Source organism: Bombus terrestris, chromosome 10, assembly GCF_910591885.1.
Source record: "Bombus terrestris chromosome 10, iyBomTerr1.2, whole genome shotgun sequence".
NCBI classification, from domain to species: domain Eukaryota; kingdom Metazoa; phylum Arthropoda; class Insecta; order Hymenoptera; family Apidae; genus Bombus; species Bombus terrestris.
The window spans coordinates 4,228,962-4,243,934 of NC_063278.1; the positions used below are offsets into that span (position 1 = coordinate 4,228,962).

General features: G+C 37.3%; 1 protein-coding gene and 1 long non-coding RNA gene across 2 annotated transcripts in view; one reads left to right on the top strand and one right to left on the bottom strand.

Annotated features, from left to right (window-relative positions):
• Positions 1-14,973, bottom strand: part of LOC100646833 (histone demethylase UTY) — a 143,183-nt gene that overhangs the window by 120,325 nt on the left and 7,885 nt on the right. The gene's annotated exons all lie outside the window — the stretch shown is intronic.
• On the top strand, positions 11,500-14,708 carry LOC125385827. The gene is made up of 3 exons (XR_007225497.1): positions 11,500-12,717; positions 14,132-14,236; positions 14,299-14,708. It is a non-coding gene; the product is annotated as an uncharacterized LOC125385827 (long non-coding RNA).

A 14,973-nucleotide genomic window follows, 5' to 3' on the forward strand; every position in this document is an offset into this window, starting at 1 on the left:
AAACGGATATAATTCGTTATATATAGGGAAAAACGTGGAAGGAAGCTCGGTCACGACGCGTTTAATGCGTAAATATAAATGCGGGTTGGAACGTTTTCGGAGTGGCTGCAGTTTCGTTGAGACAGCCAGTGATATAGGATGCCTACATTTAAATTTACAGTTTGCTACTAAATTTCCTATTCCAATTTTATTAAACTATCACATAGTAACAACTAGCATCTCGTTTTAAATTTAACTCTCAGAAAAAGAAAAAGAAAAAGAAAAAACAACAGTATTATTTTTAGGATGACCCAATACAGAGGGTGTTTGAAGGCGAAGCTCCGTAGGCCGCCAAAAATCGTGTGTCGTCTTTGTTCGGATGTACAACGCGAGGTTTTTCGCTTAGAATGTTCGTTACTAAAATACACAGACCACACCACTTTCCGGTTTCCTTTTTCTCGTATCACGTTCACTTCTCGTCGTTGGGCAAAGAAACTTCTTCGTCAGTGATCCTCATCCACATTTTTTCCTCCCCTTCTACTGTCCACCTTGGACACCTGGAACCACGTGATCAAGAGAAGGAAAGTAACGCGTTAACGTTAACACGGCCACGAACAAATACGATCGAGTCTTTTACCGGTAAATACCCTTTTACGACGAGATTCTGTGGATTTTCAAGCCTGCTGTAGACTTCTCCTTTTTATACGTTTAAGAGTTTCCAAACGCACGAATGCGATCCAAATCAATAGCATCTTTTTCTAGCAACAATTGAGAATATTAGTACTTTCCCGTACCTTTGTTTAGACGTCCGTAGATTTTTTGACAAATATTAAGAAAACCGATCTTTTCTTCGCTATTGGATAGTCGTCGTTTTAAAATCCCAGCGAAAATCTTGTCAACATAATTCCAGTAGAAATTGTATATTTAGCGCTTCGATCTTACCACGAACCTCTTCTTTCTTTTTTCCAATATTTACTGGATGAAATTATCCAATATTTAAGTTTCACCTCTTTGGCAATGTTCATAGCAACTTTGAGTTTACATAAAACATCTACAGACTAGTTATTATTAATTCGTCACCAATTCTTCCACTTTAGTAACATTTATACATTGTACGCGTCGTACATTGTATATCGTACATACGCTCGAAGTTGACACAAGTGCTGGGATATTTATGAACGAGAGATGGCCCGAGAAAGTTGTACGAGAGGAATCAGTTTCTACCTGTTATGTACAGTGAATGGGAATAGATGACAGGAGGCGAAGGTTAGTTACATAAAAACAAGCGCAGCGAGTGCGATTACTTCACTCTTTGAAGTTACACTCTGGCCATGACGTGATTCCATAAATATCGGCATTAGATATATGAACGGATAATTAATGGGGAACGGACGCGATATTACACGGGATATGTCGTCTTTAGATAATCACATGGAATTATTGGCGTAATTTTATCAAAGCGTAAGAATGAGTTAAGTATTCGATGGAGCAAGATTAAATTAACATATCGATTCACTGGTATTGATGTTACACCACCGCTATTTAGCGAACCAACGAATTGGTCGTTTTTTAATAATACGAGGTTTTTAACTGCATTAAATTATACATTTTCGTTCGTTATATACTATATATTTCCCAGCAGAATTTTAGCGAAAGCACATGCCGGAGGAAATAAATTTTAATACCGCGGTAGAAATCTGAATATTCGCGCGGCGATGTGAATGTATCAGCAGCCCTTTTAGTATGCTGTTGAACGTTCTTTTTTTTTTTTTTTTTTTGTAAAAAAAAATCTACATAAAAAATGATACAAAGTATAAAAATGCTCTCATTGAAAGAACCCATCAATGCAGAATTTTGATTATCGCGTTACACGTAATAAATAAAATGATACAAACGAGCATTATATGTTACTATCCTATTTTGTTATTTTAAATGGAACTGTACGATTTTTTGACACATAAATATAGACGACGATCTACGCATTCGATTCGAGTGTTCTCGCCTTTTCGAGCAAAACCGTATCGGAGTGGAATGTTTAGAAGATATTTTAAAGAAAATATTTTTGTTGAAAGAGATACCGAAGTATCGTTAAAAATCTCGATTGATTCTATTTAGAGTTTTAAAAACCAGGAGTATCATATACTGCGCCTCATCTCGAAACGGGAAAGCTGAACAAAAAGCCCGACAAAGTTGCACCAAAAAGGAAAAAAGCTCAGCGATGTTTCGAGGAAAAAGAAAAACGGCCAACCACATGACAGTTAATATTGTCTACGATTCTGCCTGAAAGGCGAAAAAAATAATTTTCCGACTTATTTCACGCAGTCAGTGGAATGAATTCGAGCGAGATGAGTGCCGTTCGTCGGAATGGAATGGAAAGGGCGAAAATTCCAGCGTAGAGGTTCGTTACCAAAATACACACGCGCAGTGCAATCTCGTTTTCTCGGTTCTTTCTTTCGAAACGGCGGAGGGTGCGCGACTTTCAGCTCGGATTTAATTATTTTTAACGAACACGCCAGCCCACCGGGAACAGGAAATCGTTCCCCGTTCCTAATCCGAATGGCTGAACGAAAGTTTATTTTACGACAGGATAATACTTGATACACATACGATCAGACGAAGCAATAAGTTCGAACAAGATATTTAATATCAACTACTGACCGTCAAATGAATTTTATATGTCCTTTATGGATGTAACATCCATACGATTATAATTCTATCGTTTAGTATTAATCGTATATTGAGTCGTCGTTGATATTTTTTGATTATAGGTGACCCATAACCATTTTAATTAACATTTCATATTATTATAACAACCAACCTTATTGAATAATAATTTTAAGTCAATTCTGCTCAATGATTTTTAAAAAATTTAATGGCTGCAGTATAATTGACTGTACAAAGGTAGCATAATCAATTGTTTTTTAATTAAAAACTGGAATGAAAGAGTTAATGAAATATACACTGTCTCATATATATTTAATTAATTTAAATTTTTAGTGAAAATGCTGAAATTAGTTTATGGGACGGTAAGACCCTATAGAATTTTATATTAATATTTTGATTATAATTTAATTATTAAGTATTAATATTTTGTTGGGAGGATAAGTAAATTTATTAAACTTTTACCGAGTATTTAGATATATTGTATTAAGTAGAAATAATTATAAAAAGGATTGTATAGCGTTACGTTCAATTTACGTAGAAGATATATTTAATTGTACTGGCTGTATCGGTTTTAAACAAGTTTGTAAGTTAAAAATAAGTCTCATGTATATCCGCGTAGCGTATGGATGATGAAATAAAATAATTGTATAAAATATATACAAATTGATAATATATAAATTAGTCATATACACGAAAAGGAAACTGAAAGTGATGATTTTCATTGTAAGAGAAGAATCTAAACGTTTATAAATAATTAACAATTAAGAACCAAGAGCGAGTAGGAAGCTTGATTTGGAACTCGTATCATCCATTTACGTCATCTAACACGAAATGACTCGAAGCAACAATTTATATAAACCTAGTTTCATCTGCGCTTAGAAGAAAAGTTGTTTTACGAGCTTACGAAAGAGCTGGTTAAATACCATGGTTTTCGTTCGCTTGAAACAGAAACACAGCGAGAGTCTGGAAAAATGAGCGTGTTCGATGCACCGAGGGTACGAAATATATTTCAAAACTTTCACACGTACGTTGCATAAATTGGGGATTCATCGAAAAGATAGAAAGCACGTAGAAATACGAACGAATAGTAAAAATCATAGGTAAGTAGATAGGTAGATAGATAAGTCAATATTATACGAGCGATATTTTTATAAGGTGGTAACATTCGCTTTCGATTCTCACCGTGCAACCCAACTCAGACTCCCATAGCGTGCGCGATTTTATTTTTCATCGAACGAGCAATACAAATAGGAGGGAGGGCTGATATCAGGAAACGCGAGATATCTCGTGGAAAACGTCAAACAACTTCGGGCCGCGAGATATCTCGTCAATGTGGCCCGATTAAGTAATCGGAATTTTACACAATGCAAGAGTTGCGTACTGTTACCTACGGTAAACTGGTTCTGCGAGTAATATTTCACACGATTTGCATTCATGCGAGCCTGTATCAAGTTCAATTTGTCCGATATGCTTAACGTATGCATAAGGTGAGACGCGCGAAGTGCAACGAGTAAATATTTTGTAAATACAGATAAATATAGAAAAAAACAGGTTATTTATAGGCGATAGTCCAATATATTATATTAATAGGCAATATACAGCGTGCTCGTTTCACCTGGAAACATCTCGAGTAAAACCGTGCACGATACGAGAAGATGTTTGAGACAAATGTGGTAGGACTTCGAGGTGGGCATCGTATGGTGTCGATATTTATAATACGTTACCTTGCGAAGACTTTGGAGAGCACCGGCTATGAAGGTAACTTTTGTTTGTATCTTTACGATACATGGCAACTACACACCTCTTTGTTTCGTGCTTTTCTAGCCGACATCAAATCGCTATTTGCTCGTACTTTTTGCGTTGACTATCAGTAATGGACATGCTGTATATAATACCTTAAAAAGAAAATGTATTTTGCATAGGAAAATGAGACTTCTTTGCGCATAACGTTGCTCGCTTACTCGATACGTGGTTCGAATATGAGTAAATGGAATTTACATTCCAACGACTATAGGTCACTTAGTATCGACCGAGGTTGTAGATAAACAAACGGCAGTAAAGGCAGAACAAAAGAAAATAAGTACTTTTTACTTATTTTCTTCAATCTCCGGAATGTTTTGACGATTCCAATCTTAAGGTGTTCGAGCTTCCTTCTAAAAGATAACATAACGAAAGAAAGAGAAGAGCGAAGGACATTTAATTAATACGAAAAAAAATGTCAAATATCGTAACAACTTTGATACTACGTCAGGATTACATTAACAGGGTTACGCGTAACGTATAAATTGAAAATAAGGGAGAATATTAATATTTCAATTCATTCGCGTATACAGATATTATTTTTATAAAAAAATTCAATATAAAACCGGGGAAAAACTGGGCAACGTTCTGGACAAAATTCATTGGATCCCGAACGCTCGCGATCGCTTTAAACGCCGCTAATCGAGCGCTTTAAGCCCACGTGCATCGATATTCGTCCACAGCCTCGTGTCTCTGAACACGTGGCAACTTGCATACGTTTTCACCGGTGCATGATCGATTGCTTTTTGCCGTATAACGTCGGCGTCTCGCCTCCAACGAAACCGATCCATTCCAGTTGACTTATCGATTCCGCTGAAAGTAACAGTGTTTCCGTGGAAAACGGAATTAGGCTAGATAAGCGGCCTAGAATATTCGGACCTCTTCCAACGATAGCCAGCAATTATTTTCCACAGATATACGCGCCGCAATTCTTTCTTTTCGGAAACGATTGCTTCACGGATAAACTACATCGCGTTATCGTTTTCAAATATGTATCGAGTTTTCGATAACACGACGAGATACATATGTATATTGATTAACCCTACGCGCTCGAGGACTATCACGAAATATGTCCTCTTCGATTAAGTTTTCGCCTATTGATCAACGATACAACAACGATAAAATACATATTCGAATGACATATCGTTGAACGCAAGGATAATCTAATTTCGCTTATACGTAACGATGGATGTAACGAGCAAACGAATATGTAAATTGTACGATGATTAGTCACGAGTATATACGCGAAGCTTTAGCCGAGTACACGTTTCTAGTAAATAATTCGTAATTTCTATCGTACATTTTCAAGCTCGTCTCTAAATTCATCGACTCGATCGTGCCAATCGTATCTCATTACAGCGATAATGAAATCTCGAAACGTTGTATACGATGTTCGTACGTAGGGAAAAAAATGTTTCTACGAGCGTTGAAATACCTTCGTGAGCCACCGTGTAAAGCGTATAAGCGTATGTGTGACACGATCGCGATCGGCGAGAACTTTTTTAAGGATGGCCTGCAAAGAAAATGGCCAGTTAGTTAAGTTAAGTGGCGAGTACGTTCACGTTAGAACCGGTCTTATCAGATGGCGAGCCACGTGGCCGTAACACGCACTTCGTTTTAACCACGTGTTCGTGAGGCGGTTGTCGTTCTCCCCCCTCGGAAACCGGTGCTTGTGCCAACTTACTTTCACGACATCTATTACAAATGGATGCATATAAATTGCACAGCATGGTGTCATACTTCAACCGGGAAACACGCAGGATCTGGGCTGGATGGTTGTTCGCGGTCGAATATTGCCTGCTTATGCGCCAAATGAATTTTAACTGGGCACATCGTGTACTAGGCTCGTTACAAGTAACTCTAGATCGTTATCTTTCCTTCGACTAATGGGCCATTTGAATTTACGCGATTGTGAATAATTTTCGGAAGCTGCAAGAAACGATCTGTATTCTATTCGTCCGATCTCGACAATCTCCTATCTTCTTCTTTTTTTTTATGCAGTGAAAGAATTAAAAACACATTCGTACAATTGATGCAGAGTAATTACGAAACTAACGCGTTCTTCGTATCTTCTATCCCTCGAAAACTCGGACTAATAGCTAAGAGGACGAAATATGGGGTATGATATATATATATTTGTGTTTATATATATATATCCCCTACAGTGCAACTTTCGTATGGAAGAATCATTGATGATTCTTTAAACGGATAAAATAATAACATAATAACGATAAAGTAATTAATTTGACGATCCATTTGAAAGTAAAGAATATTCGAGATAATATACGCGTCTAGTTGCGTATAATAAAGACGCTCATAAAAGATGTACTCCTAGAAGCAACAGCCACAATTTAATTAATTCAGGAAACTACCGTCTAGCGAGAAGAAAGTAAACTTTTACTTTGTGGATCCATTAGCTTTTCACGAGTAGCCGAAAACGTAGTACGAATTAATTTTTAAGAAACCTCATAATTCCTTAACAAACGCTCTGCTATGAAAATACTTTGCCATGGGAGAAAATTCAGAGGAAGAAAAATTCTTCACCGTTGCCGGGTTTACTCTTTGAAAGGCACCTGCCTTTTGTTAACACACTTCCATTGCCCACGTGAGCCCAGCAGAAGACGTAATGGCGGTCGGTTTCCACCGATCCATCCCGTATTTGCTTAAGAAATATTTCCCACTGATACTCAGTCTTGCTTTAACAATGCTTAAAGGCGCCTTTTCATGCGGCCACCGTGAATAATCGCTCGGCTGCACCGTATAATTTATCGGTACGTATAGTTTATTTATCGAATAATCTGCATGTTGGAATTTATTCTCTGGAAATATCATAAGACTATAATAGAATACATTGTGTTTGGTAATAAGTTTTCGATCGAATGGCCAACAATTATAATTTAATAAATTAAGCAAACGAATCGACCAAATCGAATTACGCTTTATTAATCAAGCCAACGATAAACGTGTTTATTCTTGGTAAAATTTCCCACGAATTTTAATGTATCGTGTCTTCTTTAATTTTGGCTGGTTACGAGACGCAGTGTATCATAAATATTTTACATCTCGAAAATTGTACCAGGCTGTTTCGCTCGGCTTCGTACTACTGCGTTTAGTCGAAAACTTATTGCGAGCGGTAACAGCTGGAGACATGTTTGTCCTCCGCACGAAGAAGTGCAGCGCATAACTGATTTCTTTGGCGCAATGCGAATAACATTTCGCACACAGGAGTCACTGACTCCCAGATGTAACGTCGCGACGACTAATTTTAACTTCCTCGCCGGCTAAATGAATAAAAACAGACCGATCGAGATGCGTTTGGCCCGAAATAAAAGCGATTTTTCTCCAGAACGAATCTCAACGAAACCGGCCGACCCGCGCGCCGTTCGATTCATTTTCAGCGCTCTGTATTCCTGTTTCGTCGTGTGTTTTTTGAAATTCATAGCAACGAAGATATTTTCGTGGAATAGTAAATTCGGGTCTCTCGACCTAAATAACGGTATATATCTCGCACAAAGAGCATCTAAATATCCTATGGCTCCAACTTTAAATTTCAACCTTAAACGTTAACATCGATTTTCAATTTCTAATGTGTTCCTATAATTCGAAAGTACGATAATTCGAAAATAAACCTCTGCACAATTTTGTATGCACTAGTAAAATTTTATAAAAATTGGTAATTTTGGAAATTTAAAAGACCTGTTGAAAAAGATCAAAGTTCCTAATATAAAGATAACGTGAATAATTATTCCTGTAAACGCGGCATAATTTAATTTCTCGTCACAGCTCCGCCATGCGTTTCTATCGAACGAATTTCGCAAGGTAGGACACAACACGCGTATTTATTAAGAAAGAAGGTGCATTCGTTACGTTTACTCTTAATAAAGAATATCCTGCAATTTAATGACATTACCTAGATTCGCTTTTCACATAACGATCTATTAAGCAATAAAGGTCACGTGGTCTCACGACGCACAACCTAATTCTCTAAAATGATTCTACGCAATCAACGTGCTAAACTCCATTCGTCTATCTTTCGAGTTATCGTTATTCAATCGTTATCAGAAGTTTAACGCAATTTCATTAATAGCTAACATTTGTACATTTCTACGCATTCAATGTTTAACATTGTACATTCAAATATATTCAATATTTAATTCAATTCCTTCAGCATATACCTAGAACTGGTTAATCGTTTTATTAATATTTTACTTGATTAAAATCTTGTCAATAATCTGATAGAAAGATATTCAAAAATGGATTTCTTTTTTACTTATGCAAATTTGTATAGTATTAATTAATTTGATAGCGAATCAAATACAACGAGCTAAAATTAAATAAACGATCAAACTTCTGCGTATAAAATTGCCAGTATACTACTTTAAAAAATAATTATGTATATTACGTTTTACATGTATCTTTCATCTCGTATTACCTCTCGTTTAATGATTAACCCTTAGGTAACACGCAATACACATGTAGCTCTATATCGGCCTGAGCATCTCCCATATGCATTAAACTATTAAAAAGCCCAAAGTGCCCTCCGACAAATACAATCTACCATAAACCATGTACACGATACAGATTCCTCCCAATACAACATCTATGTACTAATCAAATTGCAAGTTACAAACTCGATTCTTCGATAATTGAGATTCCTCGATAAAATTCGGGCAATTTCGACTGGCTATTCGAATCCTGTTCGAAACCACGAAGGCAGTCATCGAATGCGAGCGTCCATCGGATCGAACGCAAGTTAGCCCGAATCTATGGGCCAAATGGCTCCCCGATTCCCGAAAGCCGAATTGAGCCGAGACGACTCGAGCGTAGCCGAGCGTAGCTGAACGCGCGGAACGCAGTAGAAGGAAGACTCTGTTTCCTTCGAACACGGACGAAACGGCGAGCGCCGGAGGAACTATGGTGGTAGACTCCGCAGGTCTGCGGGTCGTATCGCTCGTATCTTTCCTCGTCGGTGTATTGAACTTGGTCTGTAGGGGTCATTCAACTCGTGGAGAGTGCCGTGTCGTCCCTGGTGACGTCACGTGACTCGCCGTCTCCGAAGAGCGGAGGCAGGCGATGACGTGGCGCGCGTCCATTGGCCCACGGCTCGCCCCGCTACCCAATGACGTCACAGCTCGCGGAGGCACGGACCCGTCCAGGGCGCTGCCACCGCAAATCGCGACGTCACAAGTACCAATGTCGATAAACTTGCCGTGCTTCAGGCTGTATACATAAACACGCGTATTCTCAGAGATTGAGCAGTATAAATGCATATATCATATCATATCATGTCATATCAATATTTCTTTTCGTCAAGAGTAAATTGCACAACATTTTTTTTTGGCTATCTTAAGGCTATGTTTTGGAGAATGATTAATACGAGATTGCTAAGACGTTGGCGATTTGATACGTCTGGAGTAAATTATGTGAAATTGTTGTGTTGGCAACAGATCATTTTTATCGTATTGATAATCATTGGCAATTGTTACCAACGCTATGTGAGATTGCTAATTATACGTTAGAAAACTATAATAGTGAATTTTGCTAAAGAAATTAGTTGTAAGACCCATATTAATTTGAAAACTATGAGTTTTTCAAGCCATCGATTCTTTTTTAACAGTTTGTATATAACATATAATGTGTCACGCGTTGTAAGGGGAGAATGATTCACCAAACGGTGCTCACGTGCATTCAACGTAAGCACACGTGGGCATAGCTTAGCAAACAGTACAGAAATGTAATCAACATATCACATTTCTGTCACATTTTTGTTTTCCTGCAAATTACCTTTCTCTGCAAAAAGGCTAACTCGTCCCAAGAGCTTCCAATATTACTCGTACAACATCCCTTCACAGCTACTATCCAAATCAAATACATCAAACAGAGATCGATGACCACTAAATCGATCATAGGTCACGGATCTCGTTTCCAGAAGGAGAGATTACTAAAAGACACGCTCTTGCTGCACCTGCAGGTGCAACCATAACCTCAAGCAACGGGGCTGGCTATAAATAATGATTGCGAATTTATTTTTAGCGATGGAGGTCTCGCTATACAGAGAAGAACAAGGATAAAAGGAAGAAGACAGAGATAAGAGGGACCAAAGCAGAAACGACGGGGAAAGGAGAAAGCAGAAGAAAGAAAAGTGGAGGGAGGAAGAGAGCAAGAGAGAATCCGCTAGCAGTGGGCGGCTTTCCTCGAGGAACTCACGGCTGAACGGACACACAGGGGGTTATGTTTGGCAGACTGGTTAACTGTCCGGCTGGATGGCCGAACGGTGGTACTCTTGGTTTGCCGCTTCTGGCTTCGCTTCTCTCTTCGCTTACACAGAGTTTGTTGACTCTCGGTTTCAGCACGCCGGCTGACCATGACCTCGCCGAACGATCCGCGAAGTAATACCGAGACGACTCTGACTCCCTGCCACCCGCCGTCGACGTCGTTGTCCTCGTTGTCCCTCCTATACGGTAACACTTGCATACAACAGCCTAGCCGGCGAGAAGCAGTTGCACGTCACCGGAGGAGGAACAGCTCGAGTTCGACGCTGATCCACCTGACGCTCGGTGCTGGGAGCCGCGTTGTCGACTGTGCCGATGCGGAATCGGAATTTCGACGGAAACGAACGACGTACTAAGCGGAATAGCGGTCATTGCCATCCGGATGGTGGCGTCGATGCTTGTACCGAAGATGGAAGTTCGAGTGGATGAAGGAGCAGCTTAGGCTGTCGGTTAGGTTTTAAGTTGGTTCGGTTGCACCGTGTTGATTCTCATTTGGAACATTTGTGTAATTGTTGGAAGAGTATCGTGGGAAATTGTACGATTTATGCTGCGTATGGTTAATAAAGATTTTTTATAGCAATGGCTATGAACAGAGACTTTTGTATTTAATTATGCAAGGCTGCCGTGATTTCTTCGCTTTTAACGGGACTTCTGAGAAAATTTAATCGTCTTACGATATTTAGCTTGAATCTATAGAAATATTAAAAATATTCCAGTGATTTCAATATCTTTGCGAACGAATAAGAAATATTCTAATTTCTTGTCTCCAAAGGTTCTTAACATGTATGAATATTCCTCTCTTTTAATAACAATTGCCGCTAGGCAACATATTTATGTAATTATTCATAACTCTTTTAGAATCTGATGCAAATTCTCAAGGTATTCTTATACTGATTCAGCGGTATTAGAAGGTCTCTTTAAACATTAATTCACAAATCTCTAAAAAGAAAATATGCTAAAAATGGTATAAATTAGCTGGAATAGAAGAAGATTAGAACAATATCTTTGAAAAATTACTTAAAAGTAATTTTTAATGCAAATGTTTCCCCTCTATTTTTCGGATGTAATTCATTATACGAAGAATTATTCAAACAGCTTATTTTATGTCCAATTTTATGTCCAATTATACGGCCAATCGTAGCAAGTAATCTGTAAATCAGTTAGCAGCGAGAAATGAATTTCAAAGATCAATCTAGATCAATGACTCCAAATTAAGCGACTAAGTCAGACTCGCGTGCGTAATTCGAGAGATTGTAAGCATCAATTTGTATGGCTGATTTCACAAGCAGTGAAATTACACGTACGAATCATTGGAGTAGAGCGCACCTCATTAAAATACAATTTAATTTTGTACAGCGCAATAAGATATATCAAAATGATTATCGTTTGTATACGTAGTTTTTAGGGATACGAACCAGTTAAAAGGAAACAATTGTGCTAAAAGGATACGTATGGGAAAAAAGCAGAATTTGAAGAAAAACAAACATATTAGACAACCTAAAATAATTCTTTCGTCATATAGGTAGCAGTTATTTACCGTTTAAGAGACCCAAATCAACAAGCTCAACAATATCACACACGATTACAGCACAGCGTAGCGAGGATTAATCCTGAAACGTGGTCAGGAGGACCTCAACTCGAAATGACGGTAAATACGAAGTTCGTGGAAAGGGAGGGGGGGGTCAATCATCGTCAGGCTTGCGTGGAAAAAATATTAATCTCTGTAAGCGTATCTGGGGCAGGGAATATCGATCGTACGATCTGGGTCAGAGCTTGCATGCACCTTGCTGCACGCGTACGCGGCAGGGTGCAGCGGCCATGTCGTTTGAACAACGACGTACACGTGTGTAGCCCTCGTGAAAAGTCTCACGTGCAAGGTGCCTCTCCTCCTCAGGAAACTTACAACAGTCAGCGCGATAAGAGCGAATAAATGCGAACCGCCGACTGCTAAGAGACTGCTTCCTTAGTTTAATTCCCCGCGTTGGAAACACGTGGCCAACGGGTAGATAAGTATTTAAATTAATTGCCCTTGTCGTCTCTGAATTTTGTACGTGCTGTTGAACGTTCGGTTCTTTTCTTGATCGTTCGAATCGTTGCATATTATCGTCGATTGGAGGACACGTGCCATTCTATTTTGTGTACTCTATTTGTGATAATAGTAAATTGAATGAGTTTAATAAATATGTATATGTATGTACATTTATTACGCTTGTAACATTTTAAGTACACAGGCCGTTCATTTATGTCAATGAATGGGAAAAATAAAATTTGTGTGTGTTTTAGACACAACGCTAATTTCAAAAATATAGATTTATAGGTAGCCATTCGTGGGTAGAATTTTATGCGTTCTGAATATTCTATTTCTGAAAATAGAATTTCGTGTCTTTAATATTCTGCATGCAAATAGGTAGAACTTTATACAATTTGCGTATTAGACTTGTAAAAATGAAATCTACTTTATTAGTATGCCATTCTTAGTTAGTTAGTATGCCATCATTAGTATGAATTCTACTTACACTGATCGAACTCCGTTATATTTCGAATATTCTATTTATAGAACTGAGATTTTTTGTTTTTTTTTTTTTTTTTTTAGGATGGTAGTAAAAACATAGAACTTTTCTGCATATTCTGCATACACACTAGTGAAAATTTAATCGTGATATTTTGAATATTTTCCTATGAAAAGTACAGTTTTATACATTTTTCATTCTTTAAATATGAAAATGGAATTTCATATATTTACAAATTTTATAGCACTCTATCCATGATAAAATCTTTTTGAAATATTTTGAATATTTTTTCTATACATGATCGATATATGCAAATTTTGAAAAGAAACATACTTGGTTAATATATATTTATTATATTGAGAAGAAAACGTATTTATTTATGTCATTTCTTAAATATGATTCAGTAACAAAAATTCGTTGACACTAAGAACTTTTATGGCGTCTGTATTCAAATATCCTTCGATTTATGTTTTTTACGGCTACATTTATTTCTTTGAAGCTTCTTGAATATTCATACCGTGGAAGAGATTTGCATAAAATTGAAAATTCCTTAAGATCGTATTAACCTTAGCAATGAAAATATTCTTTCAAACATTTTTTTGAGTTTCGGTAGAATAACAAAGAAGACTTTTTAAATGAAAAAACATCAGTTGCATTCTTCGGCAAATCGTTACATTAAATTCTAAAAATACTTAATAAAAAATTTATAACAATTTTACTTATTGTTTTATTTGTATATTTTATTTTCATTCTTCGCTGAAATCTTTTTCTGTTTTTTCGTCTATTATTTTAAGAAGATATTGTATCATGGAATAACATAAAAATTGTACGATGAACATATTAAAGCAAAATGATCTCGTTATAATGCTAACGTGTCACTGCCACGTTTTATTTTTCCACTGGCAGACACGAGGAGTACAAAATAACCCGGTGAATTACACAATAAGGAGATTGAAGATAAATGTATAATTGCATGGATGACTGACGAGATTAACTATGACAATGTCTAAGGTAATTGACAGTGACGAGAAGCTTAATTACCATCCTATTCTAACATTCTAAAAATGTTCCAGATGAAACGATGGAACAATGCACGACAGGGAATCGCTAACCGGTATTTTATCTAACTCGAATTCGAATATAATTTGAGAAATTCATGTCTAATACACCATTAAAGAAACTTTTATCGTAATTTCGAAATATCCACGCTGTTAGACAAAATTTCACGATCACCGTTAAAAGAAGATATACGTATGTATAAATATTAATTAAAATCCCAACATCTCCGTAATATTTATCTAATATTTCAATAAAAGGTTACGTCCCCATATTACTGCTCAATAATAATCGTATTTTGTACGTTTGATCTTTTACCATAAATACAAAACTAGAAGCTTAAAACATCATATACTTACTAAAATATCAGTAAAATACTTTTTACGTAATAAAAGCAGCGAGATAAAAAAAAGTGTGTTATTTTCATTTTTCTGTTTAAACCAAACGAGCCCTTAAAAGGTTAATTTTATAAAAACGTAAAGAAGGGCAGAATCGTGCTCCCATGGGAAACAGATAAGGACTGTTACGATCGCCAATTTGATGTGTGACTATACATGGCTGAACACGTGCGTAGAAGGAGAGGCCGTAAAATCGATCGTCTGCAACGCATCTCTATGCGTTGCACGTGACTCAACGCCACTCTGCCATGGCGGACAAACAGCCCGGCTGCTGTATCAACCAACTGTGCTCAA